Source organism: Selaginella moellendorffii, unplaced genomic scaffold (assembly GCF_000143415.4).
Source record: "Selaginella moellendorffii unplaced genomic scaffold, v1.0 SELMOscaffold_223, whole genome shotgun sequence".
Lineage (NCBI taxonomy): Eukaryota > Viridiplantae > Streptophyta > Lycopodiopsida > Selaginellales > Selaginellaceae > Selaginella > Selaginella moellendorffii.
Window position 1 is genome coordinate 4,296 of NW_003314483.1, and position 8,449 is coordinate 12,744.

The window sequence follows — 8,449 nt, forward strand, 5'->3', positions numbered from 1 at the left end:
AGGCTTTCCCCATCAACTTCCCCAACACTGCCTACAACAAAGCCTTGAAGGTAAAAGCCATATGCATTGTCTTACATAGTTTTGTGATGTTTTCCCATTCTCAGGCCAGGTGAAAGGTCATCAGGCTTATCCAGGACCTGATCAACCAGCGAAGAGCTTCTAGAAAGCCACAGGAAACAAGCATTCTTTTGTTGCTCATGGATGAGCTGGATGACAAAGGAGAGTTTCTGGAAGTGCTGAAATCATAGACATGCTCAACATGTACATAAACCCTGGTCACAAATTGATGGCTGATGGTTTCCTAAAGCAAAATCCTGATGTGCTCGAGAAAGTGAAGATAAACATTTACAATTTCATACAAATTTTCCTTCATACAATCTTTCTTCTTTAGGCTACATCCAGACTACTCTGTAAAAGTTTCAAACTTCTGTAATTATAAAAGAAAAAAATATTCTACTGAATTGTATTATATTTATGCTTAATATATAAATTATTGTTATATTATAACATGCTATATTATAATGTATATATAAATTTTTGTTTTTTTAGTATCATGATTTTTATGATATTAAAATATTATAGAATAAGTTATTAATATCTTAACTTATAATTTATAGTATAATTTGTCTAACCAGAAGCCCATGCATGCATTGTCATAAAGTGTGGAATACAAATAGATTTCCTATTCCATCTACATGATCAACAAGAAATAGATGTGACTCACTCTTATTGTCTAATGCTAGCTTGCAATAGTGTTGTCTGGATGGTGTCACCCTAATAACTTGGATATGAGCATACATCACTTTTTTTCTCCGTGGCAATTTGGCACATTGTGGCAGCATTACATCTTGAATGTCTGTCAGATCCTCATCACTATCAAGCTTCAAAAAAGCTAATCAGCTCACTACCCTGGCCTGAATTACCCTAATGCCTGGGTAGATAAAGAAGATATATCTTAGCCCACATATCACTGTAGAGTTCAAATGGCCAGTCCTGCATGTAGAGCTTCCGCATTGGGAACAATTTTCCAAAGATATTTGTCATCACAACGTCTGCTTTCCATTGAAAAAAAATGTGAGGGAGAAGAACATGATAATGCGGTGAGAGAAAAAATACAAGAAACAACTTTGTGTTTCTTTCAGTTAGATTCATTGTTTGTTTCAGAGTTCAAGTAAAAAAGGTTACTCACAAAAAGAATAGCAGATTGTATAATTTATGATGTTGAAGTGTTTAGAGTACATCCACACTTCCATACTTCGCATTTATACATTTTTATAAGTACTTAAATTTATTTTCTAATATAATACCTGCAGTCAAAAAAGTTATATGTGTATTAATACGAAATTATAATAGTGCATTAGCATTTGCATCAATAGGTGCAAACATTGAAGAGGTTGCAGTAGGTGACCCTTATTATTTTAAAATACATGGACAAGTTTATCATAATATTGGTTTATTCACAGTTATATATTTTAGATACTGCTCAAGCAACAGAAAAGTATGGTAAATAAGTATTGAAATAATAAAATCAGTGATATGATTTGTGATTTTTTGAGAACATTTGCTTGTGCTTCATCAGCATTTCACTTGACAAGTTCTTGTCAACTCATCCATGATGTTTTGCATTTTATCTAACACTTATTTTGCTTTTACTTTTGATTGTTGCCTACTTGATGGTTTGTTTGCATGGTTGGTTGTGTAGAATTTATTGTCTTTATCCATCTTCCTCTTGCCACTTTTTATGCTTAGAAACTGAATACATACATAGGTAAAATTCATGTTTATATTAAGCATTAGTCCTTAATTCTTACCATCACATCTCACCATTGTGGAGTTATCATTCTCCATCTCTTCAAAAATTTGGAGAGGTATTTTTTGAATCAACCTAACTTCTTTTGAGCCATCCATCAAAACTCTTATTCAGTTTCTATATAATAGTTGTGCTAACAGTGCATATACACGTGGCTTAGATAGAAAATAAAGAGATAGTTTGAATTCAAGTCTCGGCATCCTACAACACAGAACTCATATGCTCACGCTTCACACACTTAAGCATATCCATCGCCACCTTTTGATCATCTCTCCAAGTCCTCGTGAACTTTACAGGCACTAAGCAGTCACTAAGAAGTGAATGACATTCTCTTGATGAACCTATCTGCATCTTGTATTAGTTTAGTTCTCTTGAGAAAGTCTGCCACAGTACGTGCTCGTGTGATAAGTCCACATTATCCACATTCTCATTATCATCAGGATCATACAAGAGTGGAAGTGCCTGGAAATTTAGAAGCAGAGAAAACATTGTTCAAGTTATTACTTTCTGATCATCCCCAGAGGAAATAAGTGAAGAGTTAGGCAGCACACTGAGTACAAGAGTCACCACATCTGTGATCCATACGCCACAAATAGTTGAGAACCGTATGGAACTGTTTGCAGGACTTTCCCAGAGGCTCATTATGCGAAGCCAATGTTGTTGTTGTCCTTGTGTTCTCCACCACATCATGTGCAGGAAAGACAGAGACAAATAGGGATCATCATAACAAACTGCTCGAGGCTACCCCACCATGTGGAGATGATTCCAGTGGAGTGGTTCCATAAAGCTTCTCGATGTAGTCCCCAAGAACATGTTATATTGAAATCCCTAGCAATGGCACTACCACAGAGAATGCTACCGTCCCAACTCCATGCTCAAGCCCTGGAAGAATGCCTATCTTCCGGCCTGCTATGAGAGTTCTAAACAGCACGGGAGGGATTTTTTTTGGTGGGTTCCTCTTCGCAGTGAATGGATTCTCTTTAGTGAGTGTGCAGTTCCATGTGCTGATATCAGTAGCACTAAAGAGGAGGAAAATTCTGTATTGGGACAGCGAGCATAACTGCGAGTGTGCGCTCATATTTACATGATTCTGAGTCTGCGCAAGCATGGAATTTAAGTAAGCTTTTGCGAAAGTGACCGTGAGTGATATGGTGTAAGCTTTGTATTGCTTACTTGTTGCTTAGTGCTTCAACAGGAATACCAGAGGAGAAGAGACATCTTGCGACAGGCCAACTATAGGCTCCATGGTTCATGTGGAGGACACAGCCTGATTATGTAGAGGAGCTGTTGATATAAATGTAGAGAAGCAAGGTGACTTTGAGCTTGAACTGAGCAATGGGCTTGTACTTGGCCTTCTCGATACATATGTTACTGCTATGTGTGTTGGTCAGAGTGCTCACTTAGAGCAAAGAAGGAAAGACATTTGCTATTTTTTGTAGCCAGTCAAGGGTAGGAGACACCTTATATATAATGTAGTATTACAACACAAATACAATTGAATCTGGCACCACTTCACTTAATTTGTCCTCAGACATGTGATGCTAATAGTAATTGGATTTGACAGCACCATGTCCCTGTAGAGAAACGCATGGTCATCATTACCACTTCTAGAGCTGCTGCTCTGGATCACTGCCACCACGTTGAAGCTCACCTTGCCATTCAGAGATGGCTCCAAAGTGATAGAGCAAACCAGGACCTCATCAATCTCTGCTGCTCGTGGGTGATGACAGACCCTGTAAGATCTTCATCCCTGTCCCTTGTGAGATCTTCGTCCCTGTCCCTCGCACTGCCCTTCTCACCTGGCTGCTACGTACATGTGACTGATCCCAAACTGGTGGAGGATTCTCATGGCCTTGAGATCTTCTCACTGGTGATGGTACATGTGACTGATCCCAAACTGGTGGAGGATTCTCATGGGCTTGAGATCTTCTCACTGGTGATGCTGCTGCTGCTACTGCTGTCATTCCGACTCCAAATCTCCTCTCTCTCTCCAGCCACTGCTGTCATAGATCAGATAGCGATATGTAGTGGTGCTTAAATTTTGTATCCTGGATCCACATGAGAATGACGTGATAGCAAAGAGCAAGACTTACCTGTAGCATTAAGTCGACTCTACCATTGGGACTTCTAGATAGCCTTTCTGTCACCATACTGCCGTAAAAAGCTGTGACAAAACCATACCCCAACCGAAGAACTTCCTCTAGCTTTAATAGCAAAACTCACAAAGCACTATGTTTACCTGTATCCCAAGATATTCACTGACTTTCTCCAAAAAGAATAGATATCAGAGGTTCCACTCTGTAATCAAGACGAAAGGATAAATGTAAACACTGCTAAGAGAGTATTCCATCATGTCCTCGCCAGTTTTTTTGCACTTGACTGCCAACACTTCCTCAAGAGAACTTGTCATAAACTGAAGAGCACCATGTATGGCTGTCGCGTATGACTATCCATGTAGAGACTACAGGGTTTATAGCGCTGCAAAATAGAAATCCCTCTCAATGCTTTAAAAACGCAAAACTGAAGAACAAGGAAGCGAACCGTGGATGAAATTTTCTATTTTTTCTCTTGGTTCCAGCCTTGAGCACCTGGAACAAACAGGAACTTTAAGCCTCGAAAGAGAATAGCGAAGAGCAAGAGAGTGAAAAACCTTGATTCTAGTCGTGGTTCCAGCCTCGAGAACCTGGAACAAACAGGGACTTGAGAGACCGGAAAGAAGAATAGCGACAAGCAAGAGAGTGAAGAACCTTGATTCTAGTCGTCGATGACAACGTGAATCCCCTCGTTGTCCGAGACGTCGTCCTTCTTGTAGCTCCATCCACCATAGCCTCTTCACCTTTCACTCCCAATCCTCGTCGCATTTCCGAGCAGAGCATGTCGATCTGCTGAATGCACCTGCGCAGGTGGATGCTGGTGGATTTGTTCCCCGCATAAGTCTGGAAGGTGTCGAGCCTGTTCTCGCTGATCATCGAGCACAACTATGGCGACACAGAGAAAGCCGTGAGCCTCTCAAACCTTTGCAAATGGAGAAACAAACACAACCTCATTGTAATAGGCTGGAGCTTTCAGCCGCTTAGGATCGTTATCCAGTGCCGTTCCCAGGACTTCTTCCGGAGCTGTCCAAAAATGAACGCGTTAGAGTTTTTTCTAGTGTCTAAATCTAAGGAACTCACTCAAAGGTGTTGGATAAGGAACAAATGTGGGTTGCGGCTTTTGGTAGGAGGTTTTGGTCCCTCGCCAGGCTCGATGCCACCGTTGCTGCAATTGGCTGGAATATCTTGGTCATCCTGGAACATCTCAAGTTAGAATCGCAGGGATGACGATAGGGGGGTCAAGACTCTTTTACCAGATGATATTCTGCGTTGAGTACTTTTTTCCATAAGTGTGACTCGTTTCTTCACGAACTGGATAATTCTCCTGTTGAAGAACGCTTCAGCGTCAGTTAAATGATTGTCATTTTCCGGTGCATGAGCTTTTGAACCTGAGAATGAACCAACTGGTGGCATCATGTACAGCTGACTGTAGCCTTCTAAATCATTCCATCAAACACACACATCAAACACACACACACACACACTCACAGAGGCACACAGAGAGAGAGAGAGAGAGAGAGAGAGAGAGAGAGAGAGAGAGTACCTTCCTGCTAGCGATGATCGACGCTCTCTCCTCGTGCTAACGCGCCCTAAAAGACAATTGAAAGTTTTTATGATCCCAAAAGTCACGGCTCTCCATTGTTTAATCTCAGCCGTTAGATTTTGGCATATGCCCAGAATAAGTGTCGTCAGTATATGCCATTATTATACGAGCTCTTTCGTTTAAATATATGAGTATGATGATGATGATAAGAGAGTATGATGACTAGCAGGGATCCCAGCTCCGCTAGGAGAAGTAGAGAATGTTTTCAATCTGAAAAAATGTATTTGTAGCAGCCTGTTTGGTTGTGCTTTCTCCTTCCCCCCATTTATGTCAAAGATCTTAAAATGATCACCATCCATCTTCTTTCATCCTGCACTGAGACAATAAAGATATGACAGAGTACAAGACACATTTGGACTGGCCAAGTTTATGAATAAGTCATAAGAATTTGTGGTACAAGTTTATACTTGGCCAAATTTTTACTTCTGGAAGTGTTGTAGAAGTTTCATTTTCATTTTCATGTACTTGGCCAGAAAGAAATTCACACATGATCTCCCTGAACGTATCAACAAACTTCTTGTCGAATAATTCATGTATAAACTTGTGCAAGTACAAATGCAAATGTGAAACTTGTACCCCCACCCCATGTGGAGATTTCCATTGGAGCGGTTCCATAAAGCTTCTTGATCAAAGCAAATAATTCATGTATAAACTTTTGCAAGTACAAATGAAAATGTGAAACTTGTACTCCCACGCCATGTGGAGAATTCCATTGGAGCGGTTCCATACATCTTCTTGATTGAGGCATTGAGCATATGTATATTGAGATCCCCAACAATGGTGCTGTCACATAGAATGCTACTGTCCCAACTCCATGCTTAAATACTGGAAGAATGCACAAAACTATCTTTTTAGACTGCCATGAGAGTTCTAGGCAGCATGTGAGGAATTCTTTTATTTCTTTTTCAGAGTGAATGGATTCTTTTTAATGAGTGTACAGCTCCAATGGACCCATGCTTGAGTGAAGCTCATTACCTTCACTCACTCGTGAAATAGCACAGCATTTGGTTGGTATGTATACTGTTTACAGTGAGTAGTGGCCATGGCCATATCTGGCCAAGCTTTCTATCAGCGTCTTTAACACATGTTGGAGTAGTGACAAATTCAATTGTGTTTGTGTTGTAAAACTCATTGGCAGAGATGACTTTCACAATGCCACCTATATTCTGGAAATTGACCTCCAATATTCTGTCTCTTCACAATATTCTCTAGGAAACCGAGACTTACATTCTCTTTTCTTATAACAAGGGCTATTTGGAAAACCTGAACTACAAGCTAAACATTTTCGGAAGATTTTCGTCAAATGTGTGTTGGAGCTTGACCAGGCAAGGCATGCGCTATCTGAAGAAAGAAATGCCATGACAAAGCTCATTTGTCATCATAAGAGAGAGCATGCTATGGCTGTGACATACCAGAACCAGTTTGTATAGACAAAAACACTGGCTTTTATTTATTGCTAACATAACTTTGTACACCAAAGTTGCTGGTTAGAGGGGCATCAAGTTTATGCTTTGGACTTTTAAGTCTGAGGTATCAAAGATTTTTAAAACTAATTTTATTATCTCTGTAGGTTCTTTAAAAGGAGTCAATCTGGAAGTCAGGTAAAGATTTAAATTTTAGACGTCTTATTATCTTTTCTGCAGGTATCAGTATTTCTAGATGAGGATCTACACATCAAACCTTTAAATAAGTTTGACAGAGGAGAGTGGATGCATAAGGAGTCCACAGACACTACCACTAGTTGCTATTGTATTACCTTTGGATTTGCCAGCATGATCCAGAAAGAGGCTGATTTTTCAGAGGGAAACTTCAGTAAAACCCTACCTTTACCATTGACTGTTCAGTCCAAGCAACAGGTGAAGTGCTTTCCTGCCATTGAAAGTTTGTGTTGTGTTCTTACGGATGATACCAATTTTGCAACTTATGCTTTTAGAATTTATGTTATTTAAGTTATCCATATTAATCTTATGGTGATTTTATGGAAAATCAGGAGTGAAGCTTCAAGGTATTTTACTTTTTTTTTTGTTCTCATTTGCGTGCTTAAGTCAGAGTTCTCAAATTTAAGAACCAAACCACTACAATTATCTTGCATTAATTTGTTTTTACGTGCTTTCTTCTTTGCAACTTTTATCTTTCCATGGCAAGGTTGGGTGCCCTGATTGCTTCTCGGTATGAGTGATTCAAGCAAGCTTTCCAGACCTTATGGGTTATGCAAGTGTAGGGCATGAAGCCAGCAAAGCTACTTTTTGCCACCTCTGATTCTGCACAGATTGGCATGATCAAAGCAGCATGCATAAGGTATGATTTTCTCTTTTCTTATCAGAGAGAGAAAAACAAACAAAGCACTCACATGGCAATACTTGTAGAATAAAGGCCATCCTGGTTGTCCCGGCTATATCCCCAATCCCTATCTATGGAAGTCAAAAGCCTGTGGTTACAATACATGCAACATTGTTTATCTTAGTACCTTTATGGATGCTAATAAGAAGCTTTCTTGATAGAGGAACTTTGTTTCTCTAGAACTTGGCAATCCTCATCACAACTATAGTAACACAATCAAGAACTCAAGAAACGAAGAAAAAATTCACATGTAGAGCCCAGGTGGACTCACATGTAGATTTGAGAGCTGTTCCAAAAAGCTTGAGGTACTTGTTAAGATGCTAACTCAAATCCAAACACATTTTCATACCCAAATGGCTCTCCAAAACTATTGCATTTGAGCACCTATCAGCATGCATAAGCCATTGCTTTTGTAAAAAAAACTCACAACTGGGTTGGACTCAAACTGCAAAGAAGCTTGAGATGGTTAGCCATACAAGTCCCTTAACACAAATGCTTACTTAGAGAAATTGTGCATGGATACATGGATGAAGTAATTTCTGTACTCATTACAAGGCAAAGAAGAAATATCCATTATAAACATATTATTACATTGATTAAATA